At 34.9% G+C, this 27,033-nt stretch overlaps 1 protein-coding gene across 2 annotated transcripts in view; it reads left to right on the forward strand.

The window, feature by feature from the left end:
• The first annotated feature begins 7,894 nt into the window (after nt 1-7,894).
• slgA (proline dehydrogenase slgA) overlaps nt 7,895-27,033 on the forward strand; it is a 110,094-nt gene continuing 90,955 nt past the window's right edge. For both annotated transcript variants that reach the window (XM_067782739.1, XM_067782740.1), the window contains exon 1: nt 7,895-8,027. The gene's annotated coding sequence lies outside the window, so the exon portion shown is untranslated. The remainder of the gene's footprint in view (nt 8,028-27,033) is intronic.

Here is a 27,033-nt window from a genome sequence, read left to right on the forward strand (position 1 = left end):
GCGCACTTTACCCATGACTGTATTGATATGGTCTTCACAAGTTAGATTAGAGCTGATAACGAAACCAAAATGTTTAATTCTAGAAACAATTTGTAAAACCGTGTTACCAATGCATATTGGTGAGGCAAGGGCATCAACGGACCTATTCTTCGAAATGGACAAGATGAACGATTTAGTTGCATTAAGGCAGAGACCATTATTATTGGCCCATCTCTGTACTGACAATAAATCATTATTTACTTTAAGACAGAGGTTGGCCACGTGAAATTACCAGACAAATATAATTGTATGTCATCTGCATATGCGTGCATTTTCACGTGCTGACAAACCGAAAAGATATCGTTTACGAAAATACTGAATAACAAAGGCCCAAGAATGGAACCCTGCGGAACACCTCGGGGTAGGTGTTTGATCCCCGATATTTCGCAACCAGTATTAACAAGTTTTGATCTTCCTGTTAAGTAACTCTCCATTACCATCAAAGCACTGTTAGCAAATCCAAAATATGTTATATATAATGCATGAAATGGTGTTAAACACATCTATATGAAAAACTGTTTATGTGACGGGACTTGAAACCATTTTGTAACTCGAATTCATGACTAGGAGAGGCAAATAAGGTTGTGAATTCTGTTGCATTTTTATGTTCTTTTTATTAAAAATTCTGTCAATATGATTTAGTGAAAATGTATACGGAGTTAGATTTTCCTTGTTTGTTTTGAAATTCGCTGCGAATCTAAATAAGGAATACTTCTTAGGCCCAGTTTTTCAGTGCTAGTTTAAACTCCAGTTAAAGTTGACTAGAGTTTATTAACCTTGCCACTTTGTGCGGTAACATAAAATGTTGTTGCTGATCTCAGCTTAAGCGCCCGAAGTGGCAGGGTTAAACACTAGTGAAATTTGACTGGAGTTCAAAAACGCACTGAAAAACTGAACCTTACACGCATAACATTATTTCTAAATTAAAGTGAACTTACTCAGTGCGTCTGTGAACAAAAACGAAGCAAACGTTTTTTCTTAAAGATTTCTGACATAAATTTTTATAAAGAAACTTCAAAATTTAAGTTAAAGCTGCAAAAAACAAACGCTTTCTAATTTTTATTCACCCGGCCCAGTATCAGGTACATAGTTCCATTACATTGATATGGTCGGGAAATCTTATTCTCCATATTCGTCTTTCCATTTGTTCAGGCTCTTCAGCCATTAGAACAATAGCAGCAGTCAATTATTTGATATACAATTAAGGAAATCAAAGTCCTCTTTCAATATTAACATATACAAAATTTACCACATTTTTGAATCGTAACTGTGAGCATCCCTTTTAATTCAACATTTTCTTATTTTTGACTAATTGAACTTATTTACATATTTTTCCAGTTTTGTTTTAAATTTTGACGTTTATTTATCCTATCAGTGCGTACATTTTTCAAAAATCAATGAATGTTTCTTTGTAGAAGTGAGTTTTTATGTTTTTTTGGATATTTACCATCAACTTAAACATACGCCGAAGGTTGGCATGTATGTTTATGTATCTAATACAAGCAAAGCAGAAACAAAAAACTGACAACGTGCTAATCTGTCAAGGCTTTGCCAGTTGGTAAAATCACCAGACCAATTTAGAAGAGACTGTGAATATCCTATCTTTATTTACTTGATTCTTAAAATGAAACTATCTAAGCAATATGTACCACACTTTTAAACACTTATAAACAAATCTCAAAGTTTTCAGTTCACAATAAAGAAACAACCTTAAACTTTTTTGAAAGTATCAAACTGCATTTGGAACATTAATTTCATAACGTTTTTTGCAAGTTTTCCAAAATGATTTTTTAAATAGCTTTTCGCGATAAATCGAAAAGTATGCCATTTTCTGCTCTGCCCTTTACAGACATATGTATTAAATGGTAACGCAATCTAACTAATGGTAGTGAAAAATTGTTCTAATGAAGAAGTTGATTTTTTTTTTTTTCATTTTTACTGCAACCAAATTTTACACCTCCATTATATTTGTAAACAACACTCAAGCCAAAATCTAAATCTTCGCGTAGAGTTGAAATGTAGAAAAAGTTTTTGTAGCGGGCCCATGATGTGTTAAGGGCCGTTTAAACCTGACGATCCATATCCATATAAAACAGCCGATCCAACCAACCTTATGGAAATCAATTTTATTGGTCAATGGTGCCCTAGCCATAACCATATCAGCCAACCAATTGGTTTTTGGTTTTCGCCATATCCATACCCTAAAAATATTTGAGTTAGAGAATTTATTAACTTTTTGTATATTTTATTTATTGTTTTGGATACGTTTTGACTAAGAGACTTATTTTTTGTGGTATATGGCAGTAATTTTTTACGTTTTCTTCATTTTTATGAAAATTTCACGATTTTTAGGTTAAGGCACCAATAACTGAGGCCAAGTGATATGGATAAGTAAAAATATGGTTATGACTATGGCGTTATGACTACGTCGACTTTGCCAAACCCTTTAGTCAGTTAACGCTGTTTTTTCACATTAATCACTTTCGCGGAATTTCACAACAAGGCTGTTTGTCATTTTTGTTGCCTATATTAAGGCGTATAACAGTGTTAATGCACCTCTTTTCATTTTGTAGGTAGTTGTAAAAATATGGCAAATTCATGCAAAAATCATGAACATAAAAAATCAGCTATTATTTGGTGAATAAAAAATGGTACCATCTGTATGTTATTCCACCATAATAGATATAATTTGTGATAAAACGGATGTAGAATGACGGAAAAGTTTTGAGGTGGAAACTTTCCATTCTTGTGCATTTTCATTTTCTAGCTCTCGTTGGACGTGACGTATTTAGCATGCGCGTTTCTCATTTCGTTGCCTTTAGTTTTGTGCTGTAGCCATCAGTAGCTATGTATGTATGTATGTCGCATGTATCTTTAGCTATTTATTCAGCTGTGGTAAATATTTAAATAATACATTGTATTAAGGTGACTCGCAAAAAAATTTAAACATATTTAAGTGTGAAGAGTATTTAAAAAATCTCTGACTTTATTATTATTATTGATAGTTTATTTAATTAATTTATTATTGTTTTAGTATCGTATTGAGTGTGTAAAAATATTAAAAAAAGTAATACAAACATTCGTTTTTTTTTAAATTTATGTAAGGCAATAAAAACTTGAAATTCGGCTATCTGTATATCGAGCATTTGAGTACTCAATTAACTATTGTTCACAGCTCAGCTGCTCAACTGTTTGTTTAAAACAAGAAAAAGCCGTGAATATCAAGTGCTCGTGAAGTTTGATGTGTAAACATACAAACATATGAGTGTACGTCTACACCTTTTTGAACGGTTTTATTGAGCTTGACTTGACAGGCCGGCCGGCCGGCCGCACGGCCGTTGTGAACGAATTTTGTAATTAAAATTTAAGTAACTTCCCGATAAACTACAAGCTTAAAACTTGGAATATAGTTCAGAACCCGATGACAATGCAACAATAAGAAAAAAACTCCGATAGGTGGCGCAAGGATCGAGATATTTAAAAAAATCGTATTTGTGTCCCGATTGGGTCCATATTTGGAACACATAATACATACATGAATAGAAAGCGACCCATGATACCCGATTTGGGTCATATTTGGAACAAATATTACATGCAGTCGGGTAGAAGTGACATGAAAATATTTTGGAGTTCGAGCAGGCATACGTGGCGCACAGTCGAGTAAAGTCTAATTTGTTACAATTGTCAGGAAATAGTCCTTGTTATAATGAGTCACTAAATGAACTAAATAGAATGAGAAATAATAGGCAATTAAATAAGGACTAAAAACTTGAAACAAAAAAAATTTCAGTTAAACGATTTTATTGAAAACAATACTTACATGAAGTAATAATAATACTAAAAGGTAGAAAATAATTAGGTAGGTCCTAGGTATTAGTCATCATACTCCTCATCAATCTAGGGCGTTGATCAGACAATTAAATAAAAGCGTTGGACGCGTTATTATTACTTCATGTAAGTTTTGTTTTCAATAAAACAATTTAACTTAGAAATTTACTTTTAATTATTTTTTTATAATTAAAGTTCAATTGAAAATTCTGAGCTTCAATTGCAACGCTGTAAGCTAAAACTGAAATAGCTGTAGAAAAGTTACGTTTTTAAATTAACAATGGCTCCCACAGTGTTTGACAACAAATGGTGCTCCCGACGCGTCCGTAAGGCGAATTTCAACATATACATATCTCGAAAAAAAAGTCTAGGCAGACCTTGCTGAATTATTTCAGGTTTTAGGGCTTGTTATTAGGATATAATTGTTGATGGCCCTTTGTTATTTCCATATCTTGTAAGCTTTGCTCAGCTCTTTTTACTTAATTTGCTAAATCCTGTTAGGAATTTTCGGCTTTAAATTCAATTTTGATTAACAATCTTAGTTCACGATTTTTATTTCGTGTTCCACTGAGAAATCAATTTTATTAAACTTCTATTACAGCCTAATCAGCCCCTGGCCCGGCTTCGCTACCGAGTTGGGGTCCGTTTCGTTTTCGGTTTTTGTTCCAGTTTCGAATCCGGGGTCCCCTGCTTACCTTTCTTTGTGCTTTCTTTTTTTTTTTTGATCCTATTATTCTTCCCTTTTTCCTCGCCCATTTTTCGTTTCTTTCATTTCTTTCCGAGTTCTGAAAAAGGGCATTTTTCGAAAGTTTACTGCTATAGCTCGTTTTGGATTTGGCAGCCGAGATAGGGTGATACTCTACTTAGCAATCGATATGTTCTTTAATTATAAAAGGAGTGTAGTTTTAATTACATAGATTAAGTGTTTTTGTTCTGCTGAGGAATTATATTCAATGTAGACATCAGCTTTTACCGTCATGGTCTCTGATAATAAGAACAAAACATACGAATAGAAATTAAAAAAATGAGTTGGTTTCTAACGTTATACATGTTGTATTTACTCTACCACAAAGCAACTGCTCTAATTAATTTTTGACAAAATTAGTAGCATAAAACCTATATATACACATTTCGCAATAGCACATAAGTTCAAATAAAATTACGTCAAAAATTCCAATTAAGCTTTATTCTTGGAACACTCTTCAAACCAACCCATTGTTCACGTTTGAGTCAGAATTCGCGGAACTTGAACGGCACTCTACAAGGTTTTCGACAACAGCCATTTTCTTTTAAAGCATTTAATCATAAGTAAAAAGCGATTTCTTCGAATAAGTAAAAAATATCAATATTAACTCCTTGTACCGTCATCACAGTAGTTAAAACTGGTACCTCCGTTCAACAATTTTTTTAGTAAAATAAAAACTGAATTTAATGAAATATAAACCCAACCTTAAAATAAACAAACTAGGCCGTATCTTGTTCTACAGTCTTGTATCGAAAAACAAGTTCATTCAAACTATTCGCAATATTGATTTAATGAGGACTCGTAGCCACTAGTTAATTATTACCTTAATCCGATTCATTATTCTAGAGCTATTGCGAGTTACAAAATTTCTTTAGATCATAAAAGAAAATGTAGATTAGGAGGTGGCAGCTTTTCATGGTCTTTTTGGACTTTGCAGTATACACAAAATATTTGGAAAAAATGTGTCCCCATTTTAAAAATTTCTCAAGATAATTGTTTAGTTCCGTGGGGAACATTTTCAACTTGTTTTCCTCCATACGTTCGCTCCACTTACCAACTTTATTTTTTTGTAATTTTTAGCGATTCCTGTTTCACGTTATACGTGTTAACACAATCAATCAGTACCACAAGATATTTTTGAGTAAAAAGTGGTTTTGGCAGCTTTTAGCACGGCGAGGATATTTCAACTTGCTCGATATTTTAGAGTGTTTGAGCCAATGTAGTTGATATTAATTTATTATTTTTTGTTATTCAAGGAAAAACTGGAAAACTACCATCATTAACGGGCTATGGCTATAGTTTTACATACATATTACGAAAGCTGTCACGTCCTGAGGCAACTGCGTATATTTGCCATTTGGCTGTATTTTTCTTGGAAATGAACCCTCAGAACTCTGATGTCTAATCGCATTTGTGGTAAAATCTACTGTGCATTCCTTATTTGAAGCATCTGTGATTATAAAAAAATATATAGGTTAACCTCCGAAGAGACTTTATGTCGAGCTTCTCTTTTATATGTTTTAGATGTTTCTTTGTCAGGGACTTGAACCCAGGAGCTCCGGTGTGGTAAGCGGAGCACACTACTACCACACCACGGCGGTCGCCGTTATTATATGCGACAGCTGTTTCGCTTGTATCTTGTAAGTCTCTTCAAAACTTTTCTTCTCAAAATTGAGACTCGAACCCGTACTCCTGCGATGATAGATCTGTTGGAAAACAATCTCAACTAACATCAAGGCTTTGTTGTTGTGCAATCGCCTTCTTCGCATAGATTTGAATAAATCCAAGCCAAAGCTATTTTTGTTTGTGGGAAGCTCTTTTGTGAACAGGTTATTGCATTGTGCTATTTTTAAAAGAACAATAATTAACCAGTGAACGTTAGTCTTGTGTGAAACCATTTAAAGCAACGTCCTTTTTTGATTTTTTAGTTTTTTACACATACGTAAGTGTGTAATATTTTTTTATCTCCTTTTTTTTAGTTCTTTAACGCAAACAATGTTTTATGTTTTATTCCAGAACAATTCAGTACTCAAGACAAGCTTTCAAAGTCTGTATGCAAGTTTGAAAAAGTTTGTAAAATCAATCAATATCAATATCGCAAATATGTCGCGGTTCGACCTTAAGGGCCTTAAGGACCATAACCAAATAAAACAGCTGATCGAACCAACCTTATGGAAATCAATGTAAGCGATTAATGGTACCATACCATAACGCTAAAGCCATAACCATACCATAGCCAACCAATTGGTTTTTGGTCTTTTACCATATCCATAACCTAAAAATAGTTGAGTTGGAGAATTTATTAACTTTTTGTAGATTTTATTTATTGTTTCGGATAGGTTTTGACTAACCTCGTGTTCCAATAGTACATGAACCAGATACGGATAGAGATTTAACATGCAAATGCAACAACAATGTGAACCATATGGATCATCTGAACTATTTACCATTGGAACACGAGGTAATAGACTTATTTTTTGTGGTATATGTTTGTAATTTTTTGCGTTTTCTTCATTTTTATGAAATTTTCACGATTTTTAGGTTAAGGCACCAATAACTGATGCCAATTGATATGGATAAGTATAAATATGGTTATGACTATGGCGTTATGACTATGTCAGCGTTAACTCGGGCTTTAGCCAGAAAATAATTAAAGCTCAGTAACATACTGCCAGGAGTTGCTGCACGTTTATTTTGAACTTTAGCAACATAAATATAACAAAAAAATGTGCAATTATCAACGGTAGTATGTTAGTTTTTAATGTTAAACCTCCTCTCCAGTATTCTAAGTAAAAGAAAAAGCAGTCTTTATTAATAACTGATATATAAGTTGGTTCTCTAATGGAACGCCAATCCATAACTATTTTAATATAAAGATAGGTTGATAATATTTTTATGAACTGGAAACCTTGGTAATTTTTTTCGCTTTTCACCCTAATGCACATGCATACATAGGTACATATGAAAGACATGAAATCACATGCTGAGAATAACTCATTTGGATATAATCATCACTGCCACAATCTCGCCAATGTGTCTCAATTCTTAAATTACGGCCGGCCAACCCGCCTCACGCTGGCATAGTACGAACAAGTAATCCTATGTATTTTAGGGTGAAAATAAGAACCGGTATTAAGATATACAGACGATATGCATTAATCGTACGCTCACTGAGCGGAATTCGCAGTCAGGCCGACTACAACGTGGTGTCGTCGTCATCACAAGTGTGTGCCAATTTGGTACGATTCACCTCAACAGATTTTGGCCTCAGTCAGTCAGTAAGTCGTACACCGTTCAGCTCGGGACTTGTGTTTTTGCTGGTCGGTAGACCAAAGCCCTAAATAAAGGTATTCGCTACCTATTAGAAACTTCTGCTCGGAGTGCTTTTCTCATGTGTTTATATGGATATACATAGGTACATACCAAGTTGTGTATATCCGCATACAGATTTTTTCATTCGCAAATTTTTCTGCAAACTAAAATTTTTAATTAATATGTGAAAAACGTTCAACAATCACAATGAATTTAAACACATTTTATTCGCAAAATATTTGAAACCCCGCAATAGAATTGTGTTCAGTTAGTGAAGAGTGCAAAAAATGAAAATTTTATATTGATTTATTCAAAACTAGCACAAAAGAAAAAACAGCAACAAAAATCGTCGGCAAAAAAAGTTGATGATTTAGCGAAATATTCCAAATTAGTAGAGTCTATGCAATTTATTGTTTTTGCGTTTCATTATAAGTTTTCGTGCATTTTGAATTTGAAAAACAAATTTTTTAATATAAGAAAATAATAATACATTCATACATATATGATTGAAAAGAGAATTGCGTGAATCTTTTTATATAAACGAATTGAGTGGAAGAGAAAATTAAAAGGACATGCAATAAAATATTATATAACTTGGAGCAAGTGGCGTAGGCCCCAATTAAAGTTCGACATTTTACTTGTACGTCAAATTGTTTGTGTTAAGCTGGAGACATTGGTGCTTTATCGGTGACCGTATCGGTAACCTTTTAACAGCTGATTCGACCAACCTTATGAGAATCAATGCAATCGATTATTGGTGCCGCTAAGGTCGTAACCGTATCGTAGCCAACCAATTGGGTTTTGGTTTACCGTCGTAACGATAAACAGCTGATTACGTTGGGGATACGGATACAGCGATACGACATACGGCACCAATGACTCCAGCTTTACGCTGAGTCGCTGGGGCGAGTCGAGTCAAAGATATGCCAAAATTACCCATTGACTACGTTTGTATACACAAAATATATTCTGTTCCATTCGCTGCCAGCAACATCAGCGACAATACAGGGTTAAGTAAACGATTTTTTGAAGCACTACAAGCAAACATGAATGTGCACATCTGTAATCTTAGACATTTGGGGGCACATACAACAATAACACAAAAAGAACCCTGCTGGGAATACTCTCAATAAAAGGGAAGGTTCTATGTACTTTACAACGACGAAAATTTTTGCAACATGACGCGTTGTAGATGCATATGTACATATCTATATTGTACATATAAAGTGGCATGGCTGTGACAAGGTTTTAATGGTAGTTAAAAACAGGATCGGGTGATGTATAACTATGCACATATTACGACAGTTGGTGTTGTGTTCGTTCATCACATTCGTATCGAAAATTAATTATATTCCGCCAGATTTTTTAACCATCCACATTCGCTTACAAGAAAAACGTGATCTGCGGATATCGAGGTTAACACAGCGGAGGTCAGAAATTCGTTATTGAAGCTTAGTTGGTATACATATGTAGGGAGGGGCCGAAAAAGTTTCGTTTTGTTGATATCAAGGCGAATTCAGTATCAAGGTGTTGCTACCCCTAAAGATGATTGCTTCTTCTTGATTATTTTCCATACAACGCCTTGTACAACAATATGCCAGTTAATCGAAATCAATGAAAACTTTCTTTTGACTTGAAATTCTTCTGCACGGAAAATTGGTTGAATTCGCTTTGCCATTACCTTGAATGGTTTCGCCTTGCTTGATATCGAAAAACAATAAGGGAGTTCAGGGCCTGTATTACCTTTTACGATCCGTGATCGAAACTCAGTCACTGATCGTAAAACGTAATACGGGCCAGGATTTTTTGCAAACGGTCTATCCTCATAGCCCTTGCAAATTGGTGACGTATATTTGCACAATACATTTACAAAATATACGACTATGCATTTGCTATGTCATTGTAAATAAGCAACATCAAAAACCCTAGTAATTTTTTCAACATTGAATAGCAAATCAACTGTCAGTACAAAACAATATGTGAAAAGGGAAGATTCGAAATAAAAAAAAGTTGTTCGCGATCTGCAGCTTATATTTGCTATAGCAAAGTTCCCTATATAAAATGCACAACACTCTGGGCCTGTATTGTGTTATACGATCCGTGCTCCGTGCTATTTTTAAATCGCAATAGCTGTGAATCGCATTAAGGAAATATGTGAAATAGTGGATACGAGTACACATTATATCCATAACTTTCATTCATTTCCACGTATACCGGATACGAACCCGGTGTGCTTTAGTACTAACACCTTTTGGTACTTTCCCGACTGCCTCGAAATAATTATTTGGCTCTTGGCGTATTTCTTAATTACGTGATTATAACTTCAGTAAAATTCACGTAATTCAGTAAATAACACGGCCTGGAGTTGAGAGTTAAGTAAATAAGTAGGGATTTCAAACTGTGGAGTATGTATGGGGAATGGAGTTTCGATATGGCACCCAAAAGTTTTATATCGTCCTGTTTGTTGGTTTACCACATATCTGCAATTGAGAAAGTGTTTGGAAATCGAAGAAAACTAACTCAAAAACAATTATTTCTTCAAACTGGCTCTAGGTCAACCTATAATTGTTAAATTTAAAGGTCGCCAAAAATCAAAATTTGCTAACTCAAAAACTTTCGTTTTGTATTCAGAAAACGTAAAACCACAAAATTAATATTTTTTCACAAACTATCACCTCGCTTCTTGTTTGACGAATAACAGAGATAGTGACAAATTGAAAACATGAGTAACGGCTATTCTGTCTGCGTCTACTGCTTTGCACGCTTAAGCCGATTTATTGGCTCCTTTAACCTCTGTTGTTGCGATGGTAATGACTGACCAGTCAATCGAAGGATGCAACACATTTTGCTGACGTAAAGCGCGCTCGTATTTCCTCGAGTATGACTGAATTTTATCTAATGCGATACACATATTATCGACTTTGACAGGGATTTCGCCGCTGGCTGCAGTTTACCAACAACAGCTGAAGATGATAGTCCTCAAAATGATAATCCCATTTGGCTCGTTTGTATTTGCAAAAGATCTCATTCTCTCGGTAATGCTGCGGCTTCGGCTTGGATATTAGGCTGAAGGCATAAACGAAACCGAAGCCGATTCAATGACCTTGCTTAACTCACTTTATTAGCGAAAGAGAGCTCCGTTATTTCGCCTAGCAGTCTTGGTTGGCTTTATTGAACTAACGCTAAGCGTTGTATCCCAATTTTCATACCTTCCGTGCAATGCATTAGACTAATTTGACTGCAGTATATAAAAGGTCGACAGTAAAAACGGAGGGTATGCGCATGCATATCAATGCCACTTTTAACCATGTGTAACAAATTGACGGATTTTGATCAAATTTGAAGGGGAATGGAATGGAGTTTTATTCTGCACCCTTTTGGGACTGCTTCCAGACCGCTTTGTAAATATTTCGGACTCAGTTCAGGAATATTTCGGGATTAGTTAAAGGTATATTTCGAAGCAATTTTGGGAATATTTCAGGATCACTTCTGGACTATTATTGGAACATTTGAAGAATATTTCGAAACCTTTTGAGGCAGTAATCAGCATTCTAAAGCACAATTGTGCTCCCATTGCGTATGCGAAGGGCAATCACTGTTACAGTGTAACTTCGGATTTATTTAATGGTGATTTCTTTTCTACACGAAATTGTCGCCACTTTCAGGGGCAAACATTTTTAAGATTCTCACTACGACTTGTGAAATTGTGTCCACTGAAAATGTTCAGTGCCATCCTGCATGACTTGAAAAGAACAAAAATTGTAACCATTTTTACAAAAAAATGCAGTTGGTATGGTTGTTCGCGGTCAACTGTGATCGCAAATTGCTTTTGAGTGTGGCATGATGCGACACATACGTACATATCAAAGATTATCGAAAACAAAGATGTTGCAGGCGCAAACTTCGGTGGAAAGCAGCGGAGCTTCACAAAATTCTAGTAGGTCACTTTCACCACACCAAAAACTTTAACACAATTTTTAACATAATTTAAGTGCACAAATACACTGATTGGAGTTTTAGAAAGTAAAAGTTAAAATTCTGAACACATTAGCTGAATAAAAAGTGTACAAATAATTGTTAAATAACAAATACAGACAGTGGTAGTTAACAAATTCTGCTGTGGTAAGTGGTGAACGTGACCTACTAGAAATTTGTGAAGCTTGCTTCACACGATTTTTCGTCCCTGCAACATCTTTATTTTCGATAATATTTGTACATATATAGCATTCGCTTCAGCTTCGTGTGATTCATCAGCTAATTGACAGGGATGTTTTCTGCACCGTCAATGGCAGCGAGGGCAAGTAATGTTGTATTTTTGGCCATTTTTAGGGGTAGGTTGTTGAGAAAAGATAATGATGCCCTCTATTGAGGCTAAACTGATTTTAAAACAGAACACAACTTTTTGAAGGGTTGGCGTGAAGGCGACATTTTCGTGTAGAAAAGAAAACACCATAAGACATAATTTTGGAAAAAGTTCAGAATAAGTCCGAAATTTTTTCGGAACAATTGGTCCCGAAATTAGTCCCGAAGTGATCCTGTAATAATTCTAAAATGATTTCGGAAAAGTCTTGAAATGATCCTAAAATAATCCGGAAGAGATCCTCAAATTGCTCGTATTAGTTTAGAAATAATCTCGAAGTCGACCTTGGGGAGGGAACAAAGTCACCCCGTTACGTTGAACTGCCTATTGCGGAATATATTTCATGGCCTTTGCTGTAGTTTTCACATCAGCAAAATGATAGTAATTTGCGATTTCGCGTATGTTCTGGAACTAACACCTTTATATATCAGGCCGAATTTAAAGCTAAATAAAGCTCTCTATATTCTTACGTGGCCCAAGTCGCAATTAAGCATGACCGCATATGTGGCTGCTTGGCGACAGCGACCTCAAGCTAGTTCAATTTTTCCTGCTGGGTTTCTTTGTACAATTATATGGTGGCAAAGCAATTACGGAAATGTACTGTTCGTACTAAATACGTTACTATTACTTTAATTTGTTGAAAATTCATAAAATTTTTAATTAATGGTACGTTGCCAAAGGATCAAAATTGAGTTGTGCAGGTGACGGTTACATCAGAATGTTTTTGAGAGCTTACCAGTTATGTCACATCTGAGACATTCGATAAATCATACATAAATAAGTAGCATGTATGAAAATACATTTTGTGATGTAACATACATCATACATGTACATATAAATTTACATTAAGGCGGACCTCATAGATCAAATTAACAACTAAATTTCGTTACTAACAAATAAAATATATGCCAAAGCTAATGAATTTTTTCTAAAATAGCAATCATATTTTCAGGCAAAAAAAAAAATACCTTATGGTGAAATTACCAGACCAGTGCATAAAAAAATAACGTGCAAAAAAGAAAAGCAGAATCTCATAAACATGCTTCCTCTTCGCGACAGGTGAAAAATGATTTGTTGGATGTGTGTGGTGAAATTGTTCGCGAAAAAACCAGACACATGAAATGTGTGTGCCTAACATTGTAATAGTAATTTCCTCAGTTTAAGATTTATTTTTAACACGTTTATATTAGCTGCACTTGTATGTAGCTTGTTTGTAACCATTGTTTACTATATAGTTTGGCAGCTTAATTCGAGGTTATGTTGCGAATAGAGTGGAAGGCACTCGCAGGCCGTGAAAATAGGCACTCGAATGGAGTGGAATGAAGAACAGTAGGAAGACCAGAGTTGCATTGGATCAATCATTGTATCAATATTAAAGATAAATTTCGAAAAAATAATTAAATACTTGAGTATAAGCAAAGATTTTCTTTCAATTACTGCAATTAAGGTGTCCTAGATGCTATATATTCTAAAATTATAACATTTTATGTCTGTTTAAAAATTTAACTTCAATTTCCATAAGATTTCCGTAATATGGCCATTAGTGATGTTTGTGTGTGTGTGCAAATTTTGAGCGATCAGCTGTTAGTTGCGCTACTTGGTAAAGTTTACAATGTTTGTAACTGTCTATACTAGGCGCGCAAAGGAGAGTAAGACCTAGAGCTGGATTCGATTAGATTTTTTTAAGAATCGATTTTTTCGACTCGATTCTAGAAAAAAATCGATTTAATCGAAAGGAACAAAGTTCATTTAAATTTTGCTTATTCTTTGTAACAATATACTGGCTTACGTACTTAACCATTTACTCGATTTTTCCCGAATGCCTCATGGGTTTTCACTTGATCCTTTCATGGGAGTGAGATAATTAGTATAGTATATACCGAAATGTCATACTTTTTGCGCTTTTTTGAATCTTTTATTTCCAAATGTAGGGAAACCAACCTTGGGAACATTAGCCAATACATTTTCTTCCTTAATACTTACTACTACAATATAATGTTCTCGCTTCGTTTATGGCATTAGAAACGACATATGTTTAGCGTGACGTCCAACCGTCCGTCGTTACTGCACAGTATTTGATGCTATTAAGTATGCTTTGTAGTTTTATTCTCATACTTGGGTACATATTTGTTAAAAGTGTGTGACTTAATGTTACTCGTGAAGGCAAAACGTACCGAGGATCCAAACATCGTATGAATGATCTGAACTAGAGATATACGCCGCCGGCGCCGCCGATTTTCGTCGTTTTTTGCACGCCGCACCCCGAATGTCAAAAATATCGGCGCGGCGGCGTCCGGTGCGGTACCAAATTTGCTACTCATTTAAGTCTGTCTAGGCCATTTATTGTTCATGTCCAAAATTGGACGGATATGGTCGAATGGGGTATCAACGGATGCGAATCACTGCCAGTTTTATAAGAATTCAAAACACTAAAAGAAAAATTATATAAAAAATTTAAATGCTCACTTTGCATAATTTTTAAAAAAAATTAAGAAGGAACAATGAATTCAAATAAAATGACCCAAGTCGAACTTGTTTTCAAATTGTCCTTAAGTTGTTAAACAAGCAAGTTACCCGAAAAAATGCTGATTTTTTCAAAAATTGTATATTCGTATTGGCGTAAATAATAAGCGAAGTCAGTTATGCAAAATCCTTTAGTAGGCTGACATTTCCTAAAGTTTGCGGCCCTATCCCAACTAGTCCCTTGGAGTGAATCACAGTGAACTAGCCTATCAACCAAGTTTAAATATCACCTACACGTTTCGGCTCCTGTTACATATGTGAATACGTTGGCACATATATTTACCAGGTGAGGCTTTGTCCTTCGCAAGAACACTAAAAGTGATGAAGCAAAAGTTTTGAACTTTTTGAACTGAGCGTATAACCTTAATATCTTAAAATCGGTCGATTCTAAAATATCGTTTTGGTTTAGCGAAGACTATTGAAATCAATGTTTCTAACACAAAAGTCTGCAAATTTTGGTCTACATGTAAAAAAAAAAAAGGAACCAGGGTCCTTGTAAAATTTAAATTATGTAGGATTATACTATTTTCTCCCATGAGTTACGCAATAATATCCCCTTGGACTGCTTATGATTTCGAGGGCGGCATCCTTGGCCGAATAGTTACTCCATAACGTTTCAAGGTGTTTCTCTGGTAGTGGTCGGCAGTATATCGCGACAAAAAAAATTCGTTAGAAAGTCTTCGGAGCTATACATAGAGCTTCTAGTGACGTTCACGGTATGACTTCAAAGTCGCAGTCCTATAGCTTCTGTGCTGGCATGTTGTATGAGGGCCAGGAGGCGTGTTAGCGACATCTTTCTCTCGAAGCCACCAAACCACTAAATTTATAAAAGCAAAAATTACAGAATATGATTGTATTTTCCCAAGCGTCCGTAAAGCAGATAGTGATGAAAACTTCGATGCCTAAAGAATAGAGTGATTTTTTTTTTTAACTCGATTCTACATTTCTAAAAAAAAGATCGATTAATTCGATTAAGAATCGAATTGAAATCCAGCTCTAGTAAGACCCATCTAGCGGCAAAAATTGAAGTGGTAAAATAATTCACTACAAAACGAGTTGTGCTTAATAACGGAGACACGGTGCTATCAACACCAAATATCTCAGTGGATTGTAGATACTAAAACGGCATCATATTTGCGTGTTTTTTAGTTTTTAACTACATATATTCATATTATTATTTGGACTAATGCTCAGCGTTGTGTCCAATTTTCATACCTACCTTTCAATTCTTTGGACGAATTTGACTGCAGTATATGGAAGGTCGACAGCATAGTGTATCTATACCAAGTGTGTCAACTAAGCGATAAACGTCAAAACTACAAACAGCCTCGCTCACCTGATGCAAATCTCAGGTCTAGAGTTGCATTTTTGGTACGTAAGAGTACTTCAAGCTGAGTTGCATTTAATAGTTAAATAAAACTTTGTACTATTTACAGATGTAATAGTTGCATATATTTCCGCGGAAATAAGAATACTAGATTTGTAGCCTGCAACAATGCCGAAACATACGGAAAGCAAAATTTATTTAAATTAGAGTCAAAATATAAAGCGCCACACGTGTAACATGGAAAAATTTCACTTCTAAGGCTGTTTACACAAATGCATAAGGGCAAAATTATATAAAACGCTTTGGTCACTTCAAAAGCATATATGACACTACTTTATTTTTGCTTGGATTTCAAGCTAAAAAAACTAACGAAACTTTATCGGAACTTCAAAACACAAAAAAATTTTCTATCATGAAAAAGCGAGGCCACTATTCCCCCATAATTAGCGAGTTTGTCATGTTTTTTTTTATGTTTTACATTTTATTTTTACATTAACATTTTTAACAATAAAACAATGCAAATTATTTCTTTCTCTAATGGTTAACTTTTTTCACAAGAAACTTGATTCTAATTGTGTTTTTATGCACCAAATTTTCAAACTAAAAAAAAACTTTCATTTGTCTGAAAAAAATAAAGAAAAAACGGTCGAATATCAAAAAAACCTATCGAAAAACAAACTGGCTCGTTTGTTTTTAATGAAAGGTTGTATTTTTCTTGTATTTCGTTAGTTTTTTGAAATATAGTTTAGCGTAGGCACGCAACCAAAGCATTTATGTAAATTTTTCGATACTTCGCCCGACAGATGAATTAATGAATGCAACACAACCAAAGCGTCTGTTTAAATCCGCCTTAATTTTTGTAGCTGTTAAAGCCTCCTGCAAATATAATGGTGCTGTAATTGCAAACAAATCAAACTCCTATATGACGCTACTTTATTTTCTATGTATTTTTCCTGTATTTTCTCTTATATTTTTTGTCGAGGGAGCCAATAAGGTTTCAATACTGGTGAAAGTATGTGAACTATATTTGAAAAAACTAACGAAATACAAGAAAAATTCAACGTAGTTCATTAAAAACAAACAAGCCAGTTTGTATTTCGATAGGGTTTTTTGACATTAGGCAGTTTTTTCTTTATTTTTTCTGACAAATGAAAATTTTGTTTTTAGTTTCAAAATTTTGTGCATAAAAACACAATTACATTCAAAGTGTAAATTGTGTGTGCAAATGAGTTTTCAATAAGTGTACATTTTTCAGTTTTTCATAGTGAACTTGGGTACAGAAATTCAAATTAAAAAGTTTTTCACAATAATTTGAAAAACTCTACGTTTTCTCTGCTTTTTACAATTAAAGGAGCAACCCTCCGTAATAAATTAAACTTTTAATGAAAATCAATAACTCTGAACTGAACACTTTTCGCCATGATATAAAATTAAAATGCTGTGGAACAGGAGCAACACTTTTGTGACTACATAAACCCTGTTTCAATCTTTTACGTCTCTGCACAGAACCCTAATTGACCTTTTTCAACCGAAACAACAATGGCAACCCAGATTTTCCCGTTATGCCCACTTAAGCGAGTGCCTGTCAGAAAGAAGTCAACACACTTGTACTTGTACACTATGGTCGACAGTAAAAACGCATGCATATAAGAGAACGTATAAAAATAGAGAACCGCCAACAGAACGAATAGTGGGAAACAGAAAACCAGGGATCGCCAAAAGCTTCTTATGGAAGTGTGACCACACCTACTTTGAAATCCAAAAATAAAAAAATGGCGAGGTGCTACTAAAAAGTACACTGTAATAACTTAGAAAATTCATAAAATAAGATTTTTTTAAATATCTTGATTCTTGCGCCACCTAGCGGCGATTTTTTTCATAGGTCGCTTTCTATTCATGTATGTATTACGTGTTCCAAATATGAGCCAACTCGGACTACAAATACGATCTTTTTGAATATCTCGATCCTTGCGCCACCTAGCGGCGATTTTTTTTCATAGGCCGCTTTCTATTTATTTATGTATTATATGTTCCCAATATGAACCAAATCGGACCACAAACACCATTTTTTTTTAATATTTGGATATATGCGGCACCTATCGGGGGCTTGTAGCTTATCAGGAAGTTACTTAAATTTCAATTACAAAATTATGTTCGCTACACTGATTCAAGCTAAATAAAACCGTTTAAAAAAACACGGCTAAGTATTATTTATTATATTCTATTAGTTAAATGAGTGATATTCTTCAATTATCTTCTTACTTCAAACTTTTCACTAATACGTATGTTCCATATTTAGTTATTAAGTTCAATTGAGATGAAATAAATTTTTGTCAGTGCATGTCTATTCTTCATTTTGTTTTTTAAAAAAAAAGCGAAAACCAATCAGCGAGCAGAAATGGCGCTGGCACGTACACAAATCCAGTCGGACTTGGTAGCTTTCCAAATTCACATATCGCATTGTTTTCTTGAATGCATTTGAAAATACTTCTACATGCGTTCAATTAAAATTAAATTTAATTTAAAATTTAATTATTAAATAAATCAAACAAAGATTCGTTGTTTTTGTACAGGTGAACCAAAAATATACCCAAAAATATTACTTCAAAAGTAATTTTACACGAAATTATAGCAGTTAAGTTCCTAATGGGCACAGCAGAATACATACGGTTGCAGGCGAGAGGAAGCATCGAAAGGCTCATAGTCAGTGTGGGACTTTAACCGCACTAAACCTCCTACCGTCTGAGTACCATTTACCCCCCGGTACTACCCTCAAGTATTCCGTCGGTAGGTAAGTTGAGCACTAAGCTCTAAGTCTGTCGGAGTCACGTTGCTGTGTTTTGACCTTTCATGTTGTGTACCTTTCATGAAAATGAAATGGTATATTAATTTCGTCACTAATCCCAAAAGTGTAAGTCCTTAAAGGAAAATAGATAGACCCACCATTAAGTATACCGAAATAATCAGGATGAAGAGCTGAGTTGATTTAGTCATGTCCGTCTGTCTGTTTGTATGCAAACTTGTCCCTCAATTTTTGAGATATCTTGATAAAATTTGGTGAGCGGGTGTATTTGGGTGTCCGATTAGACATTTGTCGGAACCGGTCGGATCGGAACACTATAGCATATATCCTCCATACAACCGATTTTTCAGAAAAAGAGGATTTTTGTCATATCTTCCTCAATTTATCAGATTGACGCTTCAAACTTCACCATATACTTTCGTATATTGCACATATTGTTGTCTAAAAAAATTGATGAGATGGGTCGTATATATAGTATATATCCCCACAACCGATTGTTCAGATAAGAAACTTTTCGTAATTACTGCCCTATTTTAACAGCTAGAGGCTTCAAATTTCAACGAATGCTTACGTATATAACATATATTGTTGTCTGAGAAAATTATAAAGATCGGTGGTATATATAGTATATATCTCATACAATCGATTGTTCAGATAAGAAACTTTTCGCAATTTCTACCCCATTTTTACAGCTATAAGCTTTAAATTTCACCGATTGCTTACGTATATAGTATATATTGTTGTCTGAAAAAATCATAGAGATCGGTGGTATATATATTATATACCCCATATAAACTGTCATTTTTGCCCCTCTTTTACGGCTAGAAGCTTCAAAAGTCATCAAATTTCATCAAATAGTTACGTTTACGTCATATATTGTTGAAATACGTGATTCTTAGTCATAGTTTTTACATGCGGACCACAAAAAACGTGAAACTTTGCATCCTCACACAAAGTACCTACCTATTTTTATTTTATATTTATTTTAAAAATCGTTTAGGTATGTACATCTGTTCACTATATATTTCTTATCTTATACATCCGATTATTTGGAGATTACGAACGGGATAAGATTATTGTTTAGCCCCATTCATGAAAGGTATGAAGTCTTCGGCATAGCCGAAGACAGACCCGTCCTTACTTCTTTTAAATTTGAAGTTTTTCCTATTTGTTGCTATAAATCCACTTGGGAAATGAAATACCATTGATTTAAAGCTCTTTTTTGCAAAGATATAGCTTATTTTATTAGTCCACGACCCTTTTATACATCTTTTATATAAAAGTGGGCGTGGTCCTTAACCGATTTCGTTAATTTATCTTCAAGGCATTCCTTATAGTAAAGGCAACCTCTCTGCCGAATTTTGTTACAATAGGTTTAACGATTTTTGGTTTATGATTAATAATATTTGTACAATTGATTTTATGACAAGTAGGCGGTGCCACGCCCATTTTAAAATTGTTTTTCAAATTTTTATCAAGAGTCTCATTATCAGTCAACAAGTCAAATTTCAACACTCTAGATGTATTATTTACTAAATAATCAGGTTTTTGTGTTTTCGAAAATGTTATATATATAAAAAGCGGGCGTGGTTATCATCCGATTTCTCTCATTTTCAATCTATTTTGGGTCCAGATAAGCTCGTGTACCAAATTTGGTGAAGATATCTCAATATTTACTCAAGTTATCGTGTTAACGGACAGACGGAGGGACGGACGGACATGGCTCAACAAAATTTTGTTTCGATTACTGATGATTTTGATATATGGAAGTCTATATCTACCTATCTCGATTCCTTTATACCTGTACAACCAACCGTTATCCAATCAAAGTTATAATACCCTGTGTACAAGTACAGCTGGGTATAAAAATATTTTTTGAAAATAAGTATATATTTATATATATGGTCCTGAATCAACTTTAACGTGGCGAGCTTGCTCCTCTGATTTTCTTTTTTGCACATGATTGGGGAATGATTCCCAAAAACTATTTCTTTAATTCATAAAACAGTGGAAACTTTTTTTCAAATGCATTTTCCCCCCAAGTGCATCTTAATGTCGCTCGATATATCCAAAAATAGATTTTTTTTCTAATGTATAACTAAATTGCACTATTTAATGACATTTTAGGCACTAATAAGCCTGCCCTGTAAACTTTATTCAAATAATGAGAGACCGAGTAGTGTTTTCTTAGGGATTTGTTACGCTGAGCACGAATATCTGATCAAACATTTTCCATGACATCCCCTTTTCTATAAAACAGGGTCGAAACCCCAAAATTGGTATAATTTCACCATACCCTTTGAACTTAGGGTGCACTCCCATAACTTCGTTTCCAACACTCTTGAAGTACAAGATCTAGACAATGTTTTCCGATATAAAATGTTTTTGTTAGATATCTCTCTCATCTCTCGTTCATCAAATTTTTTATTAGTACTTTTGTAAGTGAATACATGGCCCTTACATGTAAACAATTCGAACATCTTCTCGGCCGGTTATATTCTTATTTGGAGCGAGCTAAAGTGTTTATCGAAAATCGAAAATTTCCGCCGGTTTTCGAATTTTCTATATAGGATATGGGAAAATCTAAATTTGAAATCTGAATTTCGTACGTGTCCCGTACAAATACGAATGTCCCATAAAATCTATTTAATTTCTACACCATAATTTTTTGCGAATAAAATTAATTGAATCTTTTCGATATTTTAACAAATTAATTTTTATACTCAGTTGAGCAGAGCTCACAGAGTATATTAAGTTTGATTGGAAACCGGTTGGTTGTACATATATAAAGGAATCGAGATAGATATAGACTTCCATATATCAAAATAATCAGGATCGAAAAAAAATTTGATTGAGCCATGTCCGTCCGTCCGTCCGTCCGTCCGTTAACACGATAACTTGAGTAAATTTTGAGGTATCTTGATGAAATTTGGTATGCAGGTTCCTGAGTACACATCTCAGATCGCTATTTAAAATGAACGATATCGGACTATAACCACGCCCACTTTTTCGATATCGAAAATTTCGAAAAACCGAAAAAGTGCGATAATTCATTACAAAAGACAGCTAAAGCGACGAAACTTGGTAGATGAGTTGAATTTATGACGCAGAATAGAAAATTAGTAAAATTTTGGACAATGGGCGTGGCACCGCCCACTTTTAAAAGAAGGTAATTTAAAAGTTTTGCAAGCTGTAATTTGGCAGTCGTTGAAGATATCTTGATGAAATTTGGCAGGAACGTTACTTCTATTACTATATATACGCCTAATAAAAATTAGCAAAATCGGAGAAGGACCACGCCCACTTTTAAAAAAAAAATTTTTTTTAAGTAAAATTTTAACAAAAAATTTAATATCTTTACAGTATATAAGTAAATTATGTCAACATTCAACTCTAGTAATGATATGGTGCAACAAAATACAAAAATAAAAGAAAATTTCAAAATGGGCGTGGCTACGCCCTTTTTCATTTAATTTGTCTAGGATACTTTTAACGCCATGAGTCGAACAAAAATTAACCAATCCTTTTGAAATTTGGTAGGGGCATAGATTTTATGACATTAACTGTTTTCTGTGAAAATGGGCGAAATCGGTTGATGCCACGCCCAGTTTTTATACACAGGCGTCCGTCTGTCCTTCCGCATGGCCGTTAACACGATAACTTGGGCAAAAATCGACATATCTTTAATGAACTTAGTTCACGTGCTTACTTGAACTCACTTTATCTTGGTATGAAAAATGAACGAAATCCGACTATGACCACGCCCACTTTTTCGATATCGAAAATTACGAAAAATGAAAAAATCCCATAATTCTATACCAAATACGAAAAAAAGCATGAAACATGGTAAGGTAATTGGATTGTTTTATTGACGCGAAATATAACTTTAGAAAAAACTTTATAAAATGGTTGTGACACCTACCATATTAAGTAGAAGAAAATGAAAAAGTTCTACAGGGCGAAATAAAAAACCCTTAAAATCTTGGCAGGTATTACATATATAAATAAATTAGCTGTATCCAACAGATGATGTTCTGGGTCACCCTGGTCCACATTTTGGTCTATATCTGGAAAACGCCTTCACACCACTCCCTTTTAAAACTCTCATTAATACCTTTAATTTGATACCCATATCGTACAAACTCATTCTAGAGTCACCCCTGGTCCACCTTTATGGCGATATCTCGAAAAGGCGTCCACCTATAGAACTAAGCCCCACGCCCTTTTAAAATACTTATTAACACCTTTCATTTGATACCCATATCGTAAAAACATATTCTAAAGTCACCCCTGGTCCACCTTTATGGCGATATCTCGAAAAGGCGAACACCTATAGAACAAAGGCCCACTCCCTTTTAAAATACTCATTAACACCTTTCTTTTGATACCCATATTGCACAAACAAATTCTAGGGTCACCCCTGCTCCACCTTTATGGCGATATCTCGAAACGGCGTCCACATATGGAACTAAGGATTACTCCCTTTTAAAATACTCATAAACACCCTTCTTTTGATACCCATATTGTACAAACAAATTCTAGGGTTACCACTGGTCCACCTTTATGGCGATATATCGAAACCGCGTCCACATATGGAACTAAGGATTACTCCCTTTTAAAATACTCATAAACACCTTCCTTTTGATACCCATATCGTACAAACGCATTCTAGAGTCAACCCTGATCCACCTTTATGGCTATATCCCTAAATGGCATCCACCTATAGAACTATGGCCCACTCCCTCATAAAATACTCTTTAACGCCTTTCATTTGATACACAGTCCAGGGTTTCCCTCGGTTCATTTTCCTACATGGTTATTTTCCCTTATGTTGTCACCATAGCTCTCAACTGAGAATGTAATGTTCGGTTACACCCGAACTTAACCTTCCTTACTTGTTTTTTTTAATATTGGTAAGGAATGTTTCGAAAAGAAAGTGCACATTTTATTTTGCGTGTAATACCTATGACAAGTTTGCACTCTATTTCCTTAAAATTTTCTCTAAATTTACTGCCGATAGTGCCCTTATGTGACAATTAAAGTTGGTCCTTAAGCTTCTATTATAAATAGCTTACCACAAAAGTAATTTTTTACCAAACTTAGTTATTGAATTTGGTAACACTGGAAGGTGTACAATGTACAGTTATGTTCGTTTAATGCAAAATTGGAACTAGAAAACATTTCCTCATTTATTGTTATGTAGCGTCCAATTCACTAAACTTTTTCTCCCATCGAACGTTCATACATAGCTTTGGCGCCCCTTGTATTCCTAATAGCACCCGCTTTTCCTTACTGCTTTCTAAAGGATTTCAAATGATGTTATTTATTAGCTAATTTTATCATTGTGCCAGTGATTCCAGATATTTTGCTAAATTTTGCACTGATATTGGTTCATTTATTAACATTAAGGTCCCTATCTTCCTTGGCGTTTTTATTCTCGAAACACGTTTTTTCCGTTAAATAAATCTTACGCTTACAAGCCTTTCAAAATATGTTAAAAATTCACGATTTACCACTTGATCTTCTACAATTTAAACGGCTTTTAAACAGAGTTATTTATACTCTTGAATGTATGAAAACATTAATTTGAAGCAATCTTTTAATTTATTTAATAACTTGGTAGAAATTGAAACAACGTGATATTTCTTCCGGGAGAAAAGGTTTTGAAGAGATTTAAAGGTATAGGATAGGTTGGTTGGTAGCTGCTCTGATCAGGATAGCGCACTTGGACAACACGAATGTCCGTTGTGATACCACATACACAAAAAATAACGGTGACTTAGATCTAGCTACTTAGAGAATCGTTGGATAAAGCTCCGAATGATACCGATCTCAACTTTGGATAAATCCTCGGGAGATCCAAGTCAGTCGCGACCGAAGTACTATCGCCTAGTTCTGGCAAAAGCTGGGCAATCAAGCATAAAGTGATTTGGTGATTCCACCTCATCATCATCCATACAGCTGCAGCAGGATGGAGTTTCCAGTATATTGACGTACCGCATAGATACCCATGGGACAGTGCCCTGTCAAAACCCCAATGACCATTTCTATGTGAGCCTTAGTGAACCCAATTATTTCAGCAGACCTCTTGCCATCCACTTTCGGCCAGAAAGATCTTGCTACCCTGCAGGACGTGGTGTCCGCCCAACGTTTGCTGAGCTGATTCGAGGCCCAGCTATGGAGGAGCAATCCACAGGTGGCCAGCGGGATCCCGAAATCCCTACAGCCATCTTCATCCGGTTCAGTTGTACCGATGCGGGCTAAGAGATCCGCTTGACAGTTACCCGGGATATCACTATGGCCCGGGACCCAGATAATCTTAATTGTAAAATAATTCGATGCAATCGCAAGCGAGGTCAGGCACTCCCAGACCACCCTGATCGCACTGTAGTTGAGCTCAAGGCCTTGATAGCCGCTTGGCTATCAGAGTAGATGTTAAATTCCCTAACCGTAGTAGCACTGGATAGCCATCCACCGCATCCTTAATCGCAGCAACTTCCGCTTGGAATACACTGCAGTGATCAGCCAACTTAAACTTGCGGCTTAAATTTAGCACTTGACAAAAGACTCCCCCACCAACCTTTCCAGCCAGCTTCGACCCATCCGTGAACAAGTTAACCGGTCCCATATCCCAGATAATTCCTCTTCCCCACTTTTAAAGGTATAATCGAAACAGTTGTCGCCTTGTTCGTCCTGATGTGACGTTATTCCGAATTTTCCCAAATTTTTAATATAATATAAAATTACTTATTTTTACTAAGGTAACTATTCACTTTTCTTCAAGCTCTATCGACTAATGCCCACTTGCAAAACGGCATGTTATAAAATTAAGTATATACTACGGATTCTCTGATAGCTCCGTAAGATTGCTTGAAAGTTATCTTAGAGGTCGCTTACAGAAAGTAGTGGTTGGAACTAGCTGCTCGGAGATGAAACGCCTTGATTCGGGGGTGCCACAGGGACCCATTCTCGGTCCAATATTATTTTATATTTTTATTAATGATATGACAAACATATATTTCCAAGAGCGTATCGATACATCTGCATGCTGGTGACGCTCAAGTATATCTTTCTCGTCCGATTGGCCTATCAGATGATCTGGTGTGCAGAATGAATGAAGACCTTCACCACATATCTTCATGGGCAAATGACAATAAATTAAATATAAATGCTTCAAAGGCCAAGGCTATTTGTTTGGCGTATTCCCCGCAGCTGGTTACGACATTGCCTACTTTATCCTTGCAAGTCCTTGATATTAATTATGGGTCTGTGGTTGCGAGCCTTGGATTTAAGTTGAACTCATACCTTGGATGCAAGGACCATATAAAATATACTTTAAATAAATATACTACGTCCTAAGAAAGTTGTGGCAATCAGCAGATCTAATTCCAATTAATGTGTAAATTTAAATTGGTGAGAACTCTTATAGTTACACTGATATCCTTTGGGGGAATCGTTTTCGGCAATATTGACAGTGAGTCCTTCAAAAAGATGCAGCTAGCTTTAAACAGCTGCGCTCGATATATATTTTCTAGGTGGAAATTTGATCATATATCAGAGCTTCTCGTTAGCTTTCTGAATTATCGCAATTTCGGGTCCCGCACGATTTAATCCATAAAAGGCAACCGGAATACCTCTTTAGAAATTTACGTTTTTCAAAATCCGACAGAACAGGCAACCTTATTGTTCCACGCTATAAGTATCTTACATCTTCCAGAACATTCTTTGTCAGTGCTATCAAATTATGGAACTCACAACCAAATAACATTAAAAATGAACGCAATAACAGGCGCTTTAAATTGGCTTTATCAGAATTTCTGCAAAATATACATGCATAATATCTTTTTTAATTTTTCTGAATCAGATTCATTCTTTTATTTTGTTTTATTCTTGTGCATTCATATCATAGAATAGTTGATAGTGTCAAGATTTAACTCTGCCATTAGTTTTAATAAACTACTTATTTAACATAATATATATTAAAAATAAATTTAGAAATTTGAAATATTGTATAAGATTCGAATGTTGACGTACGTTAAAAGAAAATAGTCTCACTTGTTCAAATTTATTAATAAATTAAACTAAACATGTACCAC

Source organism: Eurosta solidaginis, chromosome 4 (assembly GCF_040869045.1).
Source record: "Eurosta solidaginis isolate ZX-2024a chromosome 4, ASM4086904v1, whole genome shotgun sequence".
NCBI classification, from domain to species: Eukaryota; Metazoa; Arthropoda; class Insecta; order Diptera; family Tephritidae; genus Eurosta; species Eurosta solidaginis.